General features: G+C 40.9%; 1 pseudogene across 1 annotated transcript in view; it reads left to right on the top strand.

The window, feature by feature from the left end:
* Nucleotides 1-21432, top strand: part of LOC310824134 (cytochrome P450 3A27-like) — a 71306-nt pseudogene that overhangs the window by 4611 nt on the left and 45263 nt on the right. The window contains exons 2-10 of the transcript in view: nt 6330-6379; nt 8719-8818; nt 8952-9065; nt 9571-9659; nt 9770-9911; nt 10496-10565; nt 10774-10934; nt 13720-13939; nt 14131-14293. The product of the transcript in view is annotated as a cytochrome P450 3A27-like (transcript). The remainder of the gene's footprint in view (nt 1-6329; nt 6380-8718; nt 8819-8951; nt 9066-9570; nt 9660-9769; nt 9912-10495; nt 10566-10773; nt 10935-13719; nt 13940-14130; nt 14294-21432) is intronic.

A 21432-nucleotide genomic window follows, 5' to 3' on the forward strand; every position in this document is an offset into this window, starting at 1 on the left:
CAAACAGACCCGCTCACTTGAATAGGAAAGTAGCGCGGCGGTTCGTTGCTTCAGCAAACCTCTCGATGACTTTACTGTTGAAATCCATCTGTCCCTGGATCAATGCATTTTCAATGGAAAGCATGTCAAGGCCGTTCAGTCGCTGGTGTCTGTTCTGTTCTGACAGATGTATAATGTCTTTGAATCCAGCCGATGCCCAAATAGTCTCCACCAAAAATCATACATGGGAAACAGAACAGCGCATGTTTCGAGGTGGTAGCGGTTAGCCATCTCTTTTTGTCAAACCATTCCTGTTGGCCCTAAACGTTTTATCTCCAACTTCTCTTCCAAAGGCAATGTACTAAACCGCATGGTCAACAAATAATCTACACGATTCAATGTGAAAACTTTAGCTAGCTAGCATTAGCGATAGACGTACAGTAGATGAACTGAATTGCTTTGTGATTATTTCCTGTCATGTCAGACCACGTTAACGACATTAGCGTTTAATAGTTTTTCGCCACCTGTTGCTAGGCAGAATTCATACCCAATATAATTTGCGTGAGGTTTTCCCTGCTTACGCCAAACACGCTCACGTTGTTCCCCTCGCAACGATGGGGCAAGAGTGCTCCGCTGCCCCACAGCAGAAAGACGGGACAGGGAGCGCAGTCCGCACACACTAGTAATTACTAGTAATTAGTAATTACTCCAAAAACAGCACTATACGAATTATGAGTCAAGTTTATTATATTTATACACACCAATTTCACCATTTAATCTATTTTGTATTAAATATAAAAGACTTATTATTATTACTAATAAAAAATAGGACTAATAATTGTTTCGTATTTGTAATGTACTTTATGAGACTTTATGTTTGTAATGTACTTTATATAGAAAAAAACCCTGTATATCCCCAAATTTGATTCTATGCAATATGTTTTTTCAAATGTTGTATTTGTCTTGTAGGCTACTTTTGTTTAAGCCGTATATTGTGGGTAAAATGCACTATAAATTCAAATGAACTTTAACTTAAATGTGTATTGCAGTGGAATCCTAACTCGAGATCCGCGTGTAAATCGAATCAATTTCCCATTGACATGAATGCAAGATTTACGCGCGCGGATTTGGAGTTAGGATTCCACCCAAAATGCGTTGCTATTGGTATCATTATGACGTTGATATGTACACAGAATTGAGAATGTTCTGCAATAATACACAAAGTTCTTGAACTTTTAGTTTAGTGGCATAACGAACTAAGACGCAACCTGAACCTGTGCAATCAGTATTACCAGAGTGAGATATAAAGAGATTATAACCGGAAGATTCGGCGCTTATACACAGCCTACTGACTGAGGTAGGCTAATGTAGGCCAGAGATGTAGTATAGTTGACATATAGTATAGTTTTATAACACTTGTATTTGTAAATACTTGAGACGGCATAGGCCGACTACCTTTACAGCATTTGGACAAGGGACGCGTAAAAATGTCACTGAGAGATATCTGTCACTAGGAGATGATATTCCCATTAAGTCGAATTCAGCGTTGGATATTTCTATATGGCTAAAAACTCACATCTTTAGAAAGGCCTTCCTTTAGGTCCTGTCCTCTTGTTGTTGTTAGTGTTTTGTTTGTGTTTTTGTTTGTGTGTCTATTGCACTCAACTGCACAGGCTTTGAAATTGTCGGCTACAAATGAAAAACACATTCCAAATAAAATATATTTTTTATTATTATTATGAGAGACCTAAATGCATGAATTGAATTAGGGCTTTTTTAATTTTGCCGAGGTCTTCTGCTTATTAGCCTATAGGCTCCTACCTGTACCAGGCCGATTCCAGTTAATAAAATGTGCCCATTATATGGCCACTGATATTTGACCTGTTGGCCACAATTGTAGGCTATATTTCAAGGCGTGTCAACAAACATAGCCAGCCAACCCACACTGGAAGCTTTTGCTGACTCTAACATAGGCCTCTGACAGGACCAAGTCACTTCGAACCATTGCATCGAACGCTGATAAGAGTTGTTAGGCAGTGAATTACCATGATAGTCATTCCAAACCCATTATGACGCCAGCCGAACGCACATTATAGATAATAACATTTCTTTGCTGCCAATCGGTGTACTGGTATTTGTTGACTGATTCAGAAGGGCAAACTCAAAGATTGTTATACCATTCTCATTTGGGGAATCTTTCTGACATTCCTGTTGCATTATAGTATGGGTGTGTGGAGATTATTTCAATCATTTTTGTTTGTGTTCTATCTACTGAAGGTGCATAAAAACAATGGAGGTGAAAATATATATGAGTATTGAGGATATCAGGAAGGAGCATGAGAGGATTAAGACAGAGAAGGCAGAGTTTGAGAAAAAGATAGAGGAATATGAGAAACAAAAGAGAAGGGACCAAAAAGTTAGGCAGAGGGAGGAGGAGATCCTGGCCAGAAAGGCAGAAAGACTGCAGGAGGACAGGAATGAGTTCAATAGGGAGAGGGAGGAGATGGACAGTGGGATCAAGATCCTCATGATGGAGATTGAGAAAGAGAAGGAGTCCTCAAAGGAGATACTTAGAAAGGCTGAGAAGGCAGAGGCAGAGTTAAATATGATGAGGAAGGAGAGCGTGAAAATCCAAAGAGACGGACAGAAGGTGGAGCAAGAAATGCTCAGGATGTGGAAGGAGAAGGAGACATTTCTCAAGGCCAAGAAACAGATGGAGAAAGAGATGGAGAAAAATATGGTGGCAGTCAAGAGGAGAGAGACCCTGGTGATGGAGGCCGAAGAAAGACTTAAACTGAGCAAGGAAAAAGAGAAGGAAGAGCAGGAGAAGGAGACCTCAAAGGAGATGCTTAGAAAGACAGAGAAGGTCGGAGCAGAGTTGCAAATGATAAAGAAGGAGTGGATGAAAATCAAAAGAGACGGGCAGAAGGTGGAGCAAGAAATGCTTGGGATGTGGAAGGAGAAGGAGACATTTCTCAAGGCCAAGAAACAGATGGAAAAAGAAATGGAGGCAGTCAAGAGGAGAGAGGCCCTGGTGATGGAGGCCGAAGAAAGACTTAAACTGAGCCAGGAAAAGGAGAAGCTAGAGCAGGAAAAGGAGACCTCAATGGAGATGCTTAGAAAGACAGAGAAGGTCGGAGCAGAGTTGCAAATAATAAAGAAGGAGTGGATGAAAATCAAAAGAGACGGGCAGGATGTGGAGCGAGAAATGCTCAAGATGTGGAAGGAGAAGGAGACATTTAAAAAGGATAAGAAACAGATGGAAAAAGAGATAGAGGCCATCAAGAGGAGAGAGGCCCTGGTGATGGTGGCTGAAGAAAGAGCGAAACAGAGTCTGGAAAAAGAGAAGCTAGAACAGGAGAGGGAGACATTGAAGAAGGTGAGCATGGTGACGATTAGAGAGATGGTAGAGAACCTATAGACTAAGTAGATGAAGGTGATTGTTGCTAGTTTTACTATAGCATTTAGTCCATGACCTTCAACTCTCAGTTGAATTTGTCCAATTCTTGTCTCACCTTGCACTCCCCTCTGATGTTACTTTTTTAATTTCAGATGAACGATGGCTCCCCAACCCTCATGTTCTCGTTGAGAGCGACTCCTCTGATGGCTCAGCTGGTACACAATCAGGCAAACCAGGGGACGAGCCTTTCTGTCAAAAGCCTTGTTGATGTGGCCCTGGCTGAGAGCGTGTGGGGGTGCAGAGATAAGACAGGGGACTGCACATGCCGACACCGTTAGCCTGGAAACCTCAACACAATTGGCCGCTATTTAGTGCTATGTGTGCTTCCCTTTCCCTTCACTCAAATGTTGTGGATGACATGTACATAAAGCTATACACTGGTGCAGGTGTGATGTTATGAGAGCTTTAGCATTTAGCATTTCCTGTTTCCAGGCGTTCTATTCACTTCTAATAGGACAAATGAAGGTACACTTGCCTCATAAGGCTCATTCTTGTTTCATTTGTCCTATTAGCTCCTACTGACCTCACTTTACACAGACACAGAGGAGGAGAGACTCAGACTCATTAGAAGTTTATTACTGGATCAGTTTACAAAACAAAACAAAACTGCATGGAGCGTACAGTACAGCAGAGCTTGGAGTACCAGACATGAACACACACCTCACATGCACACACACATCGGAGCTGTCACAGTGGTATACCTTGGATCACACACAGACACACACACACACACACACACACACACACACACTCACTCTCTCTCAGGGCTGCATGCGGATAGCTCCATCCAGTTTGTTGACCTCTCCATTGATCATGGGGTTCTCGACCAGTGATGTCACCAGGTGGGCAAACTCTGCAGGGTCTCCCAGGCGCGAGGGGAAGAGCACTTGGCGGGCCAGGAATGAACGCACCTTCTCAGGTTAACCCGCCAGGAGAGGAGTGGAGAACAGACCTAAGGAGAGGGAGAGAGAGGTTGTCTGATATGGAGAGGAAGGGGGGGGGGGGAGGAGTGTGTGAAAGAGTGCGTATGTATGTGTGTGTGTTTACTGACTGGGTGCGATGGTGACCACACGGATGTCCATGGGTGCCAGGTCTCGGGCGATGGGTAGAGTCATCCCAACAATACCCCCCTTAGAGGCTGAATACGCAGCCTGACCCACCTACATAGAGAGAGAGTGAGAGTGAAGGAAGGGGCTGTTGAGACAGTGTTTGTGTGTGTGTGTGTGTGTGTGTGTGTGTGTGTGTGTGTGTATGTGTGTGTGTGTGTGTGTGTGTGTGTGTGTGTGTGTGTGTGTGTGTGTGTGCGTACGTGCATGGTGCAATGGAGGTCTTGGCGATCTGTTGGTTTTTGTGTGTGATTGGCTGACGGTACTGCAGCATGTTGACCTCTTCCTCACTGCAGGGTCTACTTCAGTTGGAGCAGTCAGAGAGCACAGCCTGGGCCCCTGCAACCAAACATACACCCTGAAATATGGTTTGGACAAAGGATCCCAATGTCAAGATAATATTGCTGTAGGGAGGCTCGTCTATGACACAATACCATGTGGAAATGTCAATGATTTTCTAAAGATGAGTGGATAGTGGATAGTGGATAGTGGATAGTGGATAGTGCCTGGTGAGGTCGCAGACTTCAGGCAGATTGTTGACCTAATACGAAACATTAGTATTTTATTTGGACATTATATGATACTTTTGAAGCCCTGAAATAGTGGGAGTATGTTTACAAATGTTTTTTTAAAAACCCATTGAATTAAAGTTGAGAATCTCTACTTTGACCCCATAATAATTGTTTGATTTGAGAGCACTGTATTCATGTTAATCAGTTGCTTCATTACTGTAATATGTGATGTGTTTTGAACTAGTATTTTGAAATACTGTTTTTAGGAGCCAATGATATAAAACAAGTGCATACATGTAAAGAACATAACACATTTTTAGAGGAGTTCAAATATGTAAAATTCAGTATTACTCGAAAGAAAATATTTGCCCAAAAATATTTGCCCCATAGTCCTTCTTGAATCAATGGGTCTGCAAACTATTAAAACCCGATAGGGATCAAACAGGCAGCAACTATTAGCAGGATGTTAAGATAAAGGCCGACAATAACATCACTGAGTTTTGCCCTCTGCGCAGGGATCCCCTTTCAATCATTCACTAGCCATGGCTTCAACTTCACCTCTCACATACTCTTTCGCCTGTGTTTCATGATCTGAAACACAGGTGTCATGACGGGATAAAATAATCACTTCAGCAGACGTGTCCGGGGTTACTCAGAAGAAGCGATTGAACCTGTAAAGATGGGTTACCTTCCGTACTTCTCCACCGAGACATGGACTCTCCTTGCCTTACTCATCTCTCTGATCGGAGTGTAAGAAGTTTTAATAAAAAATATTATTTGTTAGTTAGTTAGTTGTGATAATACATACAAATGATAGTATTGATAATTACAGTTATCTAACAGTTTCAATGATACCTATGACTTGATCGTTTTGCTTTTGTTTCAAGTCAGATTGTTGATTTATATTTATTCTGACCAGGTATGGATACTGGCCATATGGAATATTCAAAAAACTAGGCATTCCTAGTCCTAAACCCATCCCTTTCCTCGGGACGATAATGGGATATAAGAAGGTTTGTAGAGATTAAGCCCATAAACAACAACATTGTAGACTCATCCATGATGTGTGTTGTTGTGGTGAAAGCCATGGGAGCTGAATATGAATTGTTTTACCCAGAAAAATGGGCAATAAAGCTTTTGAACGAAAACGAAAAGAGAGGAGTGAGAGCCGGTCTGTAGTGGAAAAGGGCCATCATAGACTAAGCCACAGTTCAGGTTTATGACAAGCATTTATGAACTGGCTATTTTTTATTTTTATTTTTTTGTTCCCAGGGTGGTTTCACCAATTTTGACACAGAGAGCTTCCAGAAATATGGGAAACTGTGGGGCTGAGTCTGCTAAACTGATCCTGGTTATTGTTAACTATGATGGATATATGTATCTCTCAGTGTCTACAGTATACACTCTTAAACCAGGCGGACACCGTGCGATTTTCACAAACACAGACGATCCAACCGACGAAATGGTCTCATACACCAAGACAAATGATCTGTCTTGATGCAAGTACACTGCCCAAGCAACAATTTCATGCTTTCACATTAATAATTTGAATCTGTTATTGAGCGATTTAAGTTTTAAGCTTTTAAGTATTCTGTAGTATGGTCCCAAACACAACTTGTGCGTTGCCAATGTTTGACAACATCCTGGATTCTCATTGGTTGAGGCTCCTATATTGCCTCTGAGCACGTCTCAAACTGCATGAATAAAGAGGAGCCACGACATGTCAGAATTCAAATCGGAAGTGATTGTGTCTTCCCTCCATGTCATTGAAAGGGCAAAAATGTAATTAAAAAAATAAAGAAAAAAAGGGTTCTAAAAGGATTCTTTGGTTGAATAACTCTTATGGGTTCCATTTGCAGTGCCCTGCGTAAGTAATGGTCCAAGCATTTTTTCTTCTTTTGCATTATGCAAATGTCCAAATTAAGCACTCATGTTCAGTATTTGGTCCCCAATCCTTTGTATGCAAAAGTGCAAAAGTCTGTGACCCATTGACCCAACCAGACGCTGGGTATCTTCTCTGGTAATGCTCTGCCAGACCTATATTGCAGCGATTGTTGTTTGTTTTTTTAGGATGTTTTGCCCTCCTCTTCAGCAAATTAAATGCATGTTCTATAGGATTCTATAGGATTCTCTTTTTGGCCCTGAATAATTTCCTAGTTGCTATGGCAGTATGTTTTGGGTCATTGTCCTGCTGTATGGTGAAATGCCGTCCAATGAGTTTGGAGCAATTAACTTGTACTTGGACTGACAAGATGTTTCTGAACACTTCTGAATTCATCCTCATCAAAGGAGACAAGTGAGCCAGTTACAGTGGAAGCCATACATGCCCAAGCCATAACACCCCCTCCCCCATATTTCACAGATGATGTGGGATGCTGTGGATATTGGGCAGTTCCTTTTTTTCTCCACACTTTACACTTGCCATCACTCTGGTACATGTTTTTCCAGAACTCTGCAGGCTCTTTTAGGTACTTTTTAGCAAACCGTAACCTGGCCAGCCTGTTTTTGTGGCCAAGTAGTGGTTTGCACCTTGCAGTGTAGCCTCTGTAGTTCCGCTGGTGAAGTCTTCTGCGGATGGTAGTCTCTGACTCATTGACGCCTACCTCCTGGAGAGTGTTCCTAATCTATGGGGCAGTTTTTTTTATTTTTATTTTTTTATTATGGTGAGCATTCTTTGGTTATCCACGAGAAGTCTTCCTTGCCATTTGCGATTTCTTAGCTCACCAGTGCTTTCTTTCCTTTTAATGAAGTTCCAAACTGTTGATTTTGGTCGGTTTAAGGTTTTGGCTATGTTTCATTTTTTTCTGATATTTCAGCATCATAATGGCTTCCCTGACTTTCAATAACATCTCTTTGGTCCTCATGTTGACAAGACACCAATAGCAGACTGCACAAATTATGTGATGGAACACACCTGACGAACACACCTGTCAAGCCAATTGTCCCATCACTTTAGTGTAGCCTGAAATAGGGGGATTATGCATAAAAATGTTGTAATTTCTGAATGATAAACCAATATATACACAAATAACATCAAATAAAAGATGAGAATCTCTACGTTCTCATTTCAACTCCAAAAAGAAGAAAAAATGCTTCACTGTCCCATTACTTTCGCACGGTACTGTATAACCTTCTGTGGAAAAGGGTTCTACATGGAACCCAAAAGGTTTCTTCAAAGGGAGAGTGGAAGAAGAACCCTTTTTGGTTCTAGGTAGCACTTTTTTTCTAAGAGTGCAGGATCTGTGATGGGTCTGTCTGTCTCTATCTACGGTATATTCGCTTGAATGCCACAGCCTATTTGAGTATTGTTGCTGACCATGTGCATCCCTTCATGGCCACAATTGACCCATCTTCTAATGGCTACTTCCAGCATGATAATGCACCATGTCACAAAGCAAAAGTTGTCTTAAACTGGTTTCATGAACATGACAATGAGTTCAGTGTTCTTCAGTGGCCTTCCCAGGATCTGAATCCAATAGAACACCTTTGGGATGTGATAGAACGGGAGATTCACATCTTGAAAGTGAACCTGAAAAATCTGCAGGAATTGAGTGATGCAATCATGTCATCATGGACCAGAATCTCAAAGGAATGTTTCCAACATCTTGTGGAATCAATGCAACGAAGAATTGAGGCTATCTTTGTTTTTGCTGGTGTGTAGGATCTATGATGGCCGTCAGCCCATCCTGTGTATCATGGACACAGCCATGATCAAAACCATCCTCATCAAGGAATGCAACTCCCTTTTCACTAACAGGAGGGTAATACGCTGAATTGAAGTTGTTGTATGGGGAAAAAAACATAAGGACTCCTTAAATAGATAATATCATTGTTATTATAGCATTATTAATAGTAGGTTAATCTTCCAGTATATAATTATTATTATTTTTCTAGAATATCTATCTCAAAGGGCCTCTGTATGACGCCGTGTTTATCGCTGAGGATGATGCATGGAGACGGATCCGCAGTGTCCTGTCTCCCTCCTTCACCAGTGGGCGGATCAAAGAGGTACAGTCCCATCTCTCCTCTCCTTCTTTCATTCATTCCTTTATACAACACAAATAAATGACTGACTAACAACTCTGATGCGCGCGCGCGTGTGTGTGTGTGTGTGTGTGTGTGTGTGTGTGTGTGTGTGTGTGTGTGTGTGTGTGTGTGTGTGAGAGTGTGTGTGTGATTTGTGCTATGTGTATAGTGTGTATTCATTGTTGTTTGTTGTTGTGTGAAGCAGCAACTTTAATTAATTAATCCAAGACAAATTTTCATCCGGGACAATAAAGTATATTTGATCTTATCTTCGATAAGTTCAGTGGTCAGATGACAGAGTATAGAATAATAGTTCATCTTTGGAGTCACTTATTCTTTGACATAATGTATCCTGTATGGATGTATATTCTCAGGCTATATAAACATTAAAATAATTCCTGTTTCAAACATGATATTAATATATGTTTTGCACATATTAATCCACGTATCAATCATGATATTTTTCCATGTATCCTTCCCAACTCAGATGCTCAGGATCATGAAGCAGCACTCTGGTAACTTGGTCAGCAATCTGAAGAAGACGGCTGATAACGATGAGCCCATTGAACTAAAGGAGTGAGTATTTATCTCCGAGACGATAAGGTGAATTTGTAATTTCAGTGAACTCCCCGTTTTATTTTGTAGTTGTGGTTCTGGTAGTCAGAGATTGTGTGGTTGTGTTCCAGGTTCTTTGGACCATACAGTATGGATGTGGTCGTCAGTACTTCATTCAGTGTCGACATCGACTCCCTCCACAACCCCTCCGACCCCTTTGTGACCAACATCAAGAAAATGCTCAAGTTTGACATCTTCAGCCCACTGTTCCTCACAGTCGGTACAACTGCCCCCATATAACTTTCAGTCATTTTGTGCTTAATAAATGAAGCTATTGATTTCATTGATTAGACTGACATGAACCACACTGCCAATGGTTTGCGCTCTACTCATTTGACAAACACATGGGCCCTGTCCAGAACCAACCTCTAGTTCCTAAATGCTGGACACTTGGAGATCTGAGTGGATTGGATACAGAAGTGTCTAGGGATAGAGCCTAGGAGTTGTTTCTGGACAGGGCTGTGCATTGAATAGGATTGGAGTCACGTATCATGGTATTTCCTGTTCCTGTTTGTAACCGTGGCATTTCCTGTCCGTCCAGCATTCTTCCCCTTCATGGGTCCTGTTATGGCAAACAAGGAGGTATCCCTATTCCCTGCCTCGGTCACAGATTTCTTCTACGCTGTCTTTCAGAAGATCAAGTCCAATCGCGTTGCTAGCACCAGGAAGGTATGTAAATATATCTGATCAAATATACGATCTTCAGCCAGTATTGTGTAATACAATTGTAGAGATTTGGTAGCATCTGGTAGTTCTCATGTGATTTTGATCTGACGTAAGCCTGCTTCCAGAGTCGGGTAGATTTCCTGCAGCTGATGATAGACTCGCAGAAAGACAGCAACTCAAAGGGAGAGGAGCAGAGTAAAGGTGCCTGCCTTAAACACACACACACACACACACACACACACACACACACACACACACATCCACACACACACACACACACACACACACACACACACACACACACACACACACACTGTATACTAGCATCTAACACACACACATACAGTACCTGCCTCAAACACCTATACCTACAAACACACCTACCACCCCATTTCTCCCATCATCATAGGATTGAGTGACCATGAGATCTTGTCCCAGGCAATGATGTTCATCTTTGCTGGCTATGAGACCACCAGTAGCTCTCTGTCCTTCCTGGCCTACAATCTGGCAACCAACCCTCACATCATGACCAAGCTGCAGGAGGAGATAGACACTGTGTTTCCCAACAAGGTAACCCCTCTGCAGACTCCTATATAGTACTATTCATGTGGAACAGGTGATAGTGACAGTGACAGTGTGATAGTGACATGATAGTGACAGTGTTTTAGAGGGTACTGATGAGTGTGTAACCCCTGTGCACTGCAGACTCCTACAGATGGTTAGATAGGTGACAGTATTTTGCAGTGTGCTAATGTGTCTGTAGCATCCCTGTGCAGACTTCTGCCCAGTATTATTCATTTGAAACAGGAAGTAGATAGGTGTTGTTGGAATCTTCAGAATAGTTAAAAGGCCAGTACCTGAGGACCTGAGGGATCTACAGGGTATATACCTTAAAAGCATGTCTGACATGCAGTGGTGTGCATGACCATAGAGTGATTTCTAAACTAATACAATTATCTTAAAATAAATTATAAAACTAACAGGTAATCAGTGCAGAGACTTGTGTGATATGTGCTCTCCATCTGACTCGTGCTGCTGCATTTTGTATCATTTGCCAAGAGCTTTCTTTGGTCGACCAGACAGGAGAGTGTTACAGTAATCAAGGTTGCTAGTAATACAAGCATGCATTCGTCTCTCAGTGTCAGCCTGGGAGAGGAAAGGTTGCACCTTTACAGCTGTGTTCTGTAAAGGTCCATGTAATATTCAAGCGTTCTAAAAGCTTCCTAACGGTTGTAATGACTATCTTTAATCGGTAGCGATCAGGGAACAAGATCCCTTATAATAAATCCCTTATGAATAAATATTTCATTTACGAACGCTGTTTTGGTTCGGAAAACACGCTTTTTAAAATGCAGTGTCCTACCTGACATTCGGTTTGCATATAAACATGTTGTGAGTGCCAGGGGTGTTCTAGGGGAGTAGACTGACCTTTCTCTGGTGGCTGCCTCTCCCAATCGTGTGCGCATGTAGAAACACAACAGCTAATGTCCAACACTGCAAGTTCATTTCGGGGGGATATATTATTATTAGGGAGGATGTTGTTGTTTGGACAACTTCAGACAGAATTTCTCCACGATGGCAGATTTCCGGCAAACTTACTTACTCTTCTTTAAGTGATACAAATATGTTTTAGTCACATTCTTGATATGGGTTTCAAAATTAAGATCTGAGTCAATGGTAACACCTTGTTTTTTTGCCTGGTGCTTAGTGTTACTGTAAGTAGTGTCTTTAAGTGTGCAGACAGTTTGACCAGGACAAGGACAAAGAGCATTTTGGCATCAGCATTAATTAATTAATTCTAAGGTCATTAAGAACCTAGTTAATAACTTAACAACATAGTGCTATCTCAGTGCTATGATCGGCACAAAAGCCAGATTGGAACATGTCAAAGGTACAGTTGGGAAGAAGGAGATTATTTAACAGTTTGAACACCTTTTCTTCAAGAATTATTATTTTTTTGCTTAAAAAGGGAAGGTTGGAGATTGGCCTAAAATCACAAAGGACTGAAGAGTCTAAGTTACTTTTCTTCAGGAGGGGTTTCACCATGGTAGTTTTAGGTGCAGATGAACAGACCCCCACTTTGCTGAGCATTTCTGTATGACCACTGCAAAAGAGTTCATAGTGCTTCCATGTGGTGGAAGGTGGGGTAACAAGTCATCAAACACATCTTCAGGTCTTGCCTGAGTGATCCTCCTCACCTAATATTGGTTCTCTTATCTCAGAAGTATGTTGCAAATTCCTCACATTTGTAGGTGGAGAGCAGATCACCAGGTGTCTTGTGGGCGGGATTTATAAGGCTGTCAATCGTTGAAAAGAGCACTGTTTGAGTTGTTATGATTCATTATCAATTTTGAGAAATGATCCCGTCTGTCTCGGCGTTTTTTTATTGCCTTATTAAAAGCAGAAAGATGCTCTCGAAGAATATCAAGGTGGACCTGCAGTTTTTGTCCGCTCAGACTTTCTGCAAATTCTTTTAAATTTGGCCACAGCCTTTTTTAGTTTGACTGGTGCTACAGAGTCGATAGTTGCCCTTAGTTTGGTGTTGAAGCTGGTTGCTAAATCATTATCACAGGAGGAAGCTGTTGATGGTGTACTATTCATATTCATATTCATCATGAAATTCTCATCTGCTCAGCGACATGGCTAGATAAATAATAGAGTGAAAATATATTTTTCCCCACTTCTAATAGACTGACATGCATTCATGTTTAGCCAGGTTTCAGATAAAAACATTACAGTGCAGCTTTCGCTCTGAGATAAGATCAATAAAGGTTTTGCCAGATAGGGACCTAATATTCAAAAGCACCATGGTAATGTTCTCTGGGCTGTTCGGTGCTGCCCGGCCACAGTTAATGGAATGGATACCAAGTTATTCACATTTGAACCACCTGACAGTTTTCTTGTAGTCTGTCGACTGTGATAGGAAATAATAGACTATAGCACATTCAGTATTCCAAGCAGTCAATCCACTAAAAGCAGCCCAGTTTAGTGGCATTTTGACTTCTGATTGATCCTTGTGTACATCTATCATTTACATTGTTCAGTGGAATCTAAATGTATTTTCTTCTAACTATCAAGATAACATTATTTAGCGATTTTTTTGTTTATTCATGTATAACAAAAAAGCAAGACACTATTACACACGTACATTGAAAGTAATGGCGTTCTGTATGCGGGTGTCATGAAATTAGGCTATGCAGATTAGAATAAGTATAGTACTGTGTTCATTTCCCCCCCAAAAAACACAAAAAACTAACAGCTCTTCAGATTTGCGACGAAAAAGAGTTAGTTCTGGGCTACGGCTACGTGAACGACCAATCACTAGTGCTCATGTGAGTGTAATATCCCTGTGCAGGCTCCTATCCAGTACGAGGCTCTGATGCAGATGGACTATCTAGACAGCGTGATCAACGAGTCTCTCAGGTTGTACCCCATCGACTTGAAAGAGTCGCCAAGAAATCTGTTGAGATCAGCGGCATCACCATCCCCAAGGGTATGGTCGTCATGATACCCATCTGGACCTTGCACCGTGACCCCGATGTGTGGGAAGACCCAGAGGAGTTCAAACCAGAGAGGTAATGGGCCACATCTTAACCACAACCACAATATCAATCACAACAGCAACGATAAGAGCAGTGTTCCACAAACAACCATAAAACAAACCTAAATGCGACGACCAAACACAAACAGGTTTCTTTAACCATGTATAACCATCATATTACTGTGATTTAATTGATATGTTCTTTAACCCCTACACCGTGTGTAGGTTCAGTAAGGAGAACAAGGAGAGCATCGACCCATACACCTACATGCCGTTCGGGTTGGGCCCACGGAACTGTATCGGGATGCGATTCACTCTGGTATTGATGAAACTGGCGATGGTGGAGATTCTACAGAGGTTCAACTTCACCGTCTGCAAAGAGACAGAGGTGAGACAAAATAATGATACAATGATTGTAAATATAATTTTGTACCTATGACTTTGTTGCGTTTCTATATGTAGCAGAGGTGATTTTGGAATCACACTCGCGTGATGAGGTAGCCCTGCCTGAGACATGTAAACTGAAGTGTCGCCCTCAGACCTTGAGGATGTCCTCTTGGCTTAATAGTAGCGTTTGTGTCTTCCACATGGGAGACCCGGGTTTGAACCCCCATACTACAATTCTGTACTTGCGTACTGCATGAGTATGTACTCCCCATTTAATTTCCCAGATTGCATTTTTCAGTACTAGGCGCCAATCATCCTCAGTATAGGCTACCTACTAAATGATGGAAGTGTGAGATTTAAAAAAAAGCTATTTGTATTTCTGCAAAACTCCCTCGAGACTTCATAGGGCCATTTTAATGTATGTCGACCCAAGAGAGGTTGTCCAGGAGTTTGAGTTTATTTGAATTTATAGTGCAATGCTACCCGAACGTAACAGTGACACTGTGTTAGGTAACATTCATAGTGTAACGCTGACATCTGTTTTACTCGTTCCTTCATACTTTAACTGTGTGTCAACTCTCACCAGATCCCCATTGAGATGGACCTGTTCCGCTGCCAGGAGTCCAACGACAACCAGCTCAAAGCAGACAGCCAGTGATGAGGATCTGCCCTGCTGCAGGTCTCTCAGTTATTATGTTACACATAGATCTAGGATCAGCCCCAACACTGGCTACTTTCAAAAATGGGAAAAAATAAAAAAAAAAGGCTTCGCTTTTGCCTTAAATTGAAACTAAATTGGCGCTAATAATTGCACTGTGACCCTAAAATGCACTGTGACTTTTATTCTTTTTTTTATGTCTTTTATGCGTTTTTATTCAAATTTTTCTTTCATGCTCTTTCCTTTTTATCTATTTTACGTAAAGCACTTTGAATTGCCTCTGTGTATGAAAAGTGCTATATAAATAAACTTGCCTTGCCTTGCCTTGCCTTGCCTCGCCTCTGGGCTCTGCTGCTACTGTATGCTGCTCTCTTTGTATCTGTCTATTAGTGGAGGTCCAGGACTCGTTGTACAGAGACAGTTGTACAATAAATAGGTGTTAGATTAGATTCAACTTTATTGTCATTGTGCAGAGTACAAGTACAGAGACAACGAAATGCAGTTAGCGTCTAACCAGAAGTGCAAAAAAGCAGAAAAGTGCAATGTGAACAATATATACAGGTAGAGCAGTATAAGCAATATATGAGCAGTATAAGTAGTGCAGTATAAGCAGTATATGAGCAGTATAAGCAGTATATGAGCAGTATAAGTAGTGCAGTATAAGCAATATATGTATTAACAGTAACATTATAAGCAGAATAAATATAGAATGCAGTATGAACAGTATAAGCAGTATATGAGCTGTATAAGTAGTGCAGTTACCAATGTATTGGGTCTATCTATGGGTATCGTAGTGCAGCAGTAGTCAAAATGTACCTGCATTTTATCGGTTGAAGTGCCATCTCATCTGTCATAAGATTTGACTTGTAAAACTGAAAAGTAGGATACAACTAATAGCCTAAATGTATAAACACAGACCACAACCAAAAAACAACATGGGAAAATCGTTTACGCATCCTCTGCAGCAGGAACAGTGCAGAGAAAAAGTATGTACAGTAAACCCCATAACTGAATACACTTCATACGCTTCAGCGCGACACAGAACGCCTATACTGCAACAAAGTAAAAAGATGAGACAGACACGTGTCTTCAATAACTTGCATGTTTAATCAAAATACAAGCATTCGGCACATCGTTAACTTGTAGGAAAGTTTAATCAGGTTTTATCAATTGTATTATTTTAAATGTGAAATAAATAGCATCAGTGCAGAGGCTATAACACACTACAAAAGTCACATTAAATCACGGAAAGTAGGCTAGGCTAATTAACGGAACTATATGAATATACAGCCGGAGCCCAGTCCAGGGTTCTGAAAGCGACAAGTAACAAGTGTGCCCATCAACTGTCTAGATATTAGGCCTATACGTAACATTTAGTCCTCCACTTTATATCACAGGTAGTATAACGTTTAAAATGACTACAAAACAAAAGCAATATAGTCTACAGTGAACGGCGCATTGTCCATTTGTCATACATGTCCAAACAGACCTGCTCACTTGAATAGGAAAGTAGCGCGGCGGTTCGTTGCTTCAGCAAACCTCTCGATGACTTTACTGTTGAAATCCATCTGTCCCTGGATCAATGCATTTTCAATGGAAAGCATGTCAAGGCCGTTCAGTCGCTGGTGTCTGTTCTGTTCTGACAGATGTATAATGTCTTTGAATCCAGCCGATGCCCAAATAGTCTCCACCAAAAATCATACATGGGAAACAGAACAGCGCATGTTTCGAGGTGGTAGCGGTTAGCCATCTCTTTTTGTCAAACCATTCCTGTTGGCCCTAAACGTTTTATCTCCAACTTCTCTTCCAAAGGCAATGTACTGAACCGCATGGTCAACAAATAATCTACACGATTCATTGTGAAAACTTTAGCTAGCTAGCATTAGCGATAGACGTACAGTAGATGAACTGAATTGCTTTGTGATTATTTCCTGTCATGTCAGACCACGTTAACGACATTAGCGTTTAATAGTTTTTCGCCACCTGTTGCTAGGCAGAATTCATACCCAATATAATTTGCGTGAGGTTTTCCCTGCTTACGCCAATCACGCTCACGTTGTTCCCCTCGCAACGATGGGGCAGAGTGCTCCGCTGCCCCACAGCAGAAAGACGGGACAGAGAGCGCAGTCCGCACACACTAGTAATTACTAGTAATTAGTAATTACTCCAAAAACAGCACTATACGAATTATGAGTCAAGTTTATTATATTTATACACACCAATTTCACCATTTAATCTATTGTGTATTAAATATAAAAGACTTATTATTATTACTAATAAAAAATAGGACTAATAATTGTTTCGTATTTGTAATGTACTTTATGAGACTTTATGTTTGTAATGTACTTTATAAAGAAAAAAACCCTGTATATCCCCAAATTTGATTCTATGCAATATGTTTTTTCAAATGTTGTATTTGTCTTGTAGGCTACTTTTGTGTAAGCCGTATATTGTGGGTAAAATGCACTATAAATTCAAATGAACTTAAACTTAAATGTGTATTGCAGTGGAATCCTAACTCGAGATCCGCGTGTAAATCGAATCAATTTCCCATTGACATGAATGCAAGATTTACGCGCGCGGATTTGGAGTTAGGATTCCACCCAAAATGCGTTGCTATTGGTATCATTATGACGTTGATATGTACACAGAATTGAGAATGTTCTGCAATAATACACAAAGTTCTTGAACTTTTAGTTTAGTGGCATAACGAGCTAAGACGCAACCTGAACCTGTGCAATCAGTATTACCAGAGTGAGATATAAAGAGATTATAACCGGAAGATTCGGCGCTTAACACAGCCTACTGACTGAGGTAGGCTAATGTAGGCCAGAGATGTAGTATAGTTGACATATAGTATAGATTTATAACACTTGTATTTGTAAATACTTGAGACGGCATAGGCCGACTACCTTTACAGCATTTGGACAAGGGACGCGTAAAAATGTCACTGAGAGATATCTGTCACTAGGAGATGATATTCCCATTAAGTCGAATTCAGCGTTGGATATTTCTATATGCCTAAAAACTCACATCTTTAGAAAGGCCTTCCTTTAGGTCCTGTCCTCTTGTTGTTGTTAGTGTTTTCTTTGTGTTTTTGTTTGTGTGTCTTTTGCACTCAACTGCACAGGATTTGAAATTGTCGGCTACAAATGAAAAACACATTCCAAATAAAATATATTTTTTATTATTATTATGAGAGACCTAAATGCATGAATTGAATTAGGGCTATTTTAATTTTGCCGAGGTCTTCTGCTTATTAGCCTATATGCTCCTACCTGTACCAGGCCGATTCCAGTTAATAAAATGTGCCCATTATATGGCCACTGATATTTGACCTGTTGGCCACAATTGTAGGCTATATTTCAAGGCGTGTCAACAAACATAGCCAGCCAACCCATACTGGAAGCTTTTGCTGACTCTAACATAGGCCTCTGACAGGACCAAGTCACTTCGAACCATTGCATCGAACGCTGATAAGAGTTGTTAGGCAGTGAATTACCATGATAGTCATTCCAAACCCATTATGACGCCAGCCGAACGCACATTATAGATAATAACATTTCTTTGCTGCCAATCGGTGTACTGGTATTTGTTGACTGATTCAGTAGGGCAAACTCAAAGATTGTTATCCCTTTCTCATTTGGGGAATCTTTCTGACATTCCTGTTGCATTATAGTATGGGTGTGTGGAGATTATTTCAATCATTTTTGTTTGTGTTCTATCTACTGTAGGTGCATAAAAACAATGGAGGTGAAAATATATATGAGTATTGAGGATTAAGACAGAGAAGGCAGAGTTTGAGAAAAAGATAGAGGAATATGAGAAACAAAAGAGAAGGGACCAAAAAGTTAGGCAGAGGGAGGAGGAGATCCTGGCCAGAAAGGCAGAAAGACTGCAGGAGGACAGGAATGAGTTCAATAGGGAGAGGGAGGAGATGGACAGTGGGATCAAGATCCTCATGATGGAGATTGAGAAAGAGAAGGAGTCCTCAAAGGAGATACTTAGAAAGGCTGAGAAGGCAGAGGCAGAGTTAAATATGATGAGGAAGGAGAGCGTGAAAATCCAAAGAGACGGACAGAAGGTGGAGCAAGAAATGCTCAGGATGTGGAAGGAGAAGGAGACATTTCTCAAGGCCAAGAAACAGATGGAGAAAGAGATGGAGAAAAATATGGTGGCAGTCAAGAGGAGAGAGGCCCTGGTGATGGAGGCCGAAGAAAGACTTAAACTGAGCAAGGAAAAAGAGAAGGAAGAGCAGGAGAAGGAGACCTCAAAGGAGATGCTTAGAAAGACAGAGAAGGTCGGAGGAGAGTTGCAAATGATAAAGAAGTAGTGGATGAAAATCACAAGAGACGGGCAGAAGGTGGAGCAAGAAATGCTTGGGATGTGGAAGGAGAAGGAGACATTTCTCAAGGCCAAGAAACAGATGGAAAAAGAAATGGAGGCAGTCAAGAGGAGAGAGGCCCTGGTGATGGTGGCTGAAGAAAGAGCGAAACAGAGTCTGGAAAAAGAGAAGCTAGAACAGGAGAGGGAGACATTGAAGAAGGTGAGCATGGTGACGATTAGAGAGATGGTAGAGAACCTATAGACTAAGTAGATGAAGGTGATTGTTGCTAGTTTTACTATAGCATTTAGTCCATGACCTTCAACTCTCAGTTGAATTTGTCCAATTCTTGTCTCACCTTGCACTCCCCTCTGATGTTACTTTTTTAATTTCAGATGAACGATGGCTCCAGATATGCAGATATGCCCCAACCCTCATGTTCTCTGATGGCTCAGCTGGTACACAATCAGGCAAACCAGGGGACGAGCCTTTCTGTCAAAAGCCTTGTTGATGTGGCCCTGGCTGAGAGCGTGTGGGGGTGCAGAGATAAGACAGGGGACTGCACATGCCGACACCGTTAGCCTGGAACCCTCAACACAATTGGCCGCTATTTAGGGATACATAGCAAATCAATTTATATAGTTGTCTTAAGTTCAATAAATTAAGTTGAACATTAAATTAAATTGACTTCCTTTCTCTACCACTGTGACTGCTTGTGGCATTTATTATTATAGAAAGTCTTACTTGTGATGACCGTGATGTATGTAGCTGAAGATGAATGTAGCTATTTATTTTAAGTCGCTCTGGATAAGAGCTTCTGCTAAATTACTCAAACGTAGGCCTAAAGTACATCCGTAAAATAATGTATCCATTTCCTTTTAACCATCTCTAAACCCTAGATGGCAGTATTTACTCTTACACCAGAAACGTGACCAGTTGCACGTGTGGATGCAGAATAAATAGCCCTCCCAGTCTGTTTCTGCAAGGATCTTCTAATTTATGGATTCTCTACATATGTTGAGAGTCTTGTCAAGTCTGAATATGTTAGAGTTGGGGTTTGTCCTCTACCTCCAAATATAAACGAGGACAATCACTTTGTTTTTCATACAGGTACCACTATTGTATGTATTTCTATTATCAAGGTTTCTATTACTTTACCATACTATGAAACTAATTGAATATGTTTTTAAGCGTCCAAAAAGCATTGATACCATTTCCAAGCACTCCAAGAATCATTTTGCGTTGCTGCTACAGCAGCCGCGCAATGTCAACACTTTACACACGCACTGGTGTAGCATGTAACATTAAAATCCATCAACTTCATATCAAACCATTGATGATTGGTGAACTTGTTGGATCAGTTAAGGCCTGTGCCAGAAATCAGTACACACACCAATCACACAATGGGACTATAACAGACACATACAGTGCATTCTGAAAGTATTCAGACCCCTTCACTTTTTCCGCATTATGTTATGTTACAGCCTTATTTTAAAATAGATTAAATTATTAATCTAATCATTAATCTACACACAATACGCAATAATGACAAAGGTGCTTCAACAAAGAACTGAGTAAAGGGTCTGAATACTTATGTAAAGGTGATATTTCAGTTTTTTATTTTGAATAAATTAGCAACAATTTCTAAAAACCTGTTTTCACTTTGTCATCATGGGGTATTGTGTGTCGATTGATGAGGAAAAAAAAATTTTGAATCCATTTTAGAATAAGGCTGTAACATCACAAAATGTGGAAAAAGTTAAAGGGTCTGAATACTTTCCGAGAGCACTGTATTTACATCTTGATTCACAGAATCACGCCTTGTACACACTTGCAAGTGATAGCAACGCCCATCACCTGTCCCAATAAAGAGATGCTCCAAGCGCACCATTTCATCCTTTCCACTCTTCACTCTCTGACTGTCTGAAGTGTACTGTAGTTGTGTTGTTGTAGCTGGCTACACCTCAGCCTATGATTCTCACGGGGCGTTAGATTGTCTCTGATAGAATCCTACGGTTCAGCTCGACATTCAACGACGATTTTCACCTTCTGAGCACCTGTTAACTCTCTGAGCTAGCAGGCTAACCTGTGAGCTCTCAATTCTTTGTTATTGTTGAACCCTAGCTCAACAATAATTCCTCAGGTTATTATTATAACT

Source organism: Argentina silus, assembly GCF_951799395.1.
Source record: "Argentina silus genome assembly, chromosome: Y".
In the NCBI taxonomy this organism is placed as follows: Eukaryota; Metazoa; Chordata; class Actinopteri; order Argentiniformes; family Argentinidae; genus Argentina; species Argentina silus.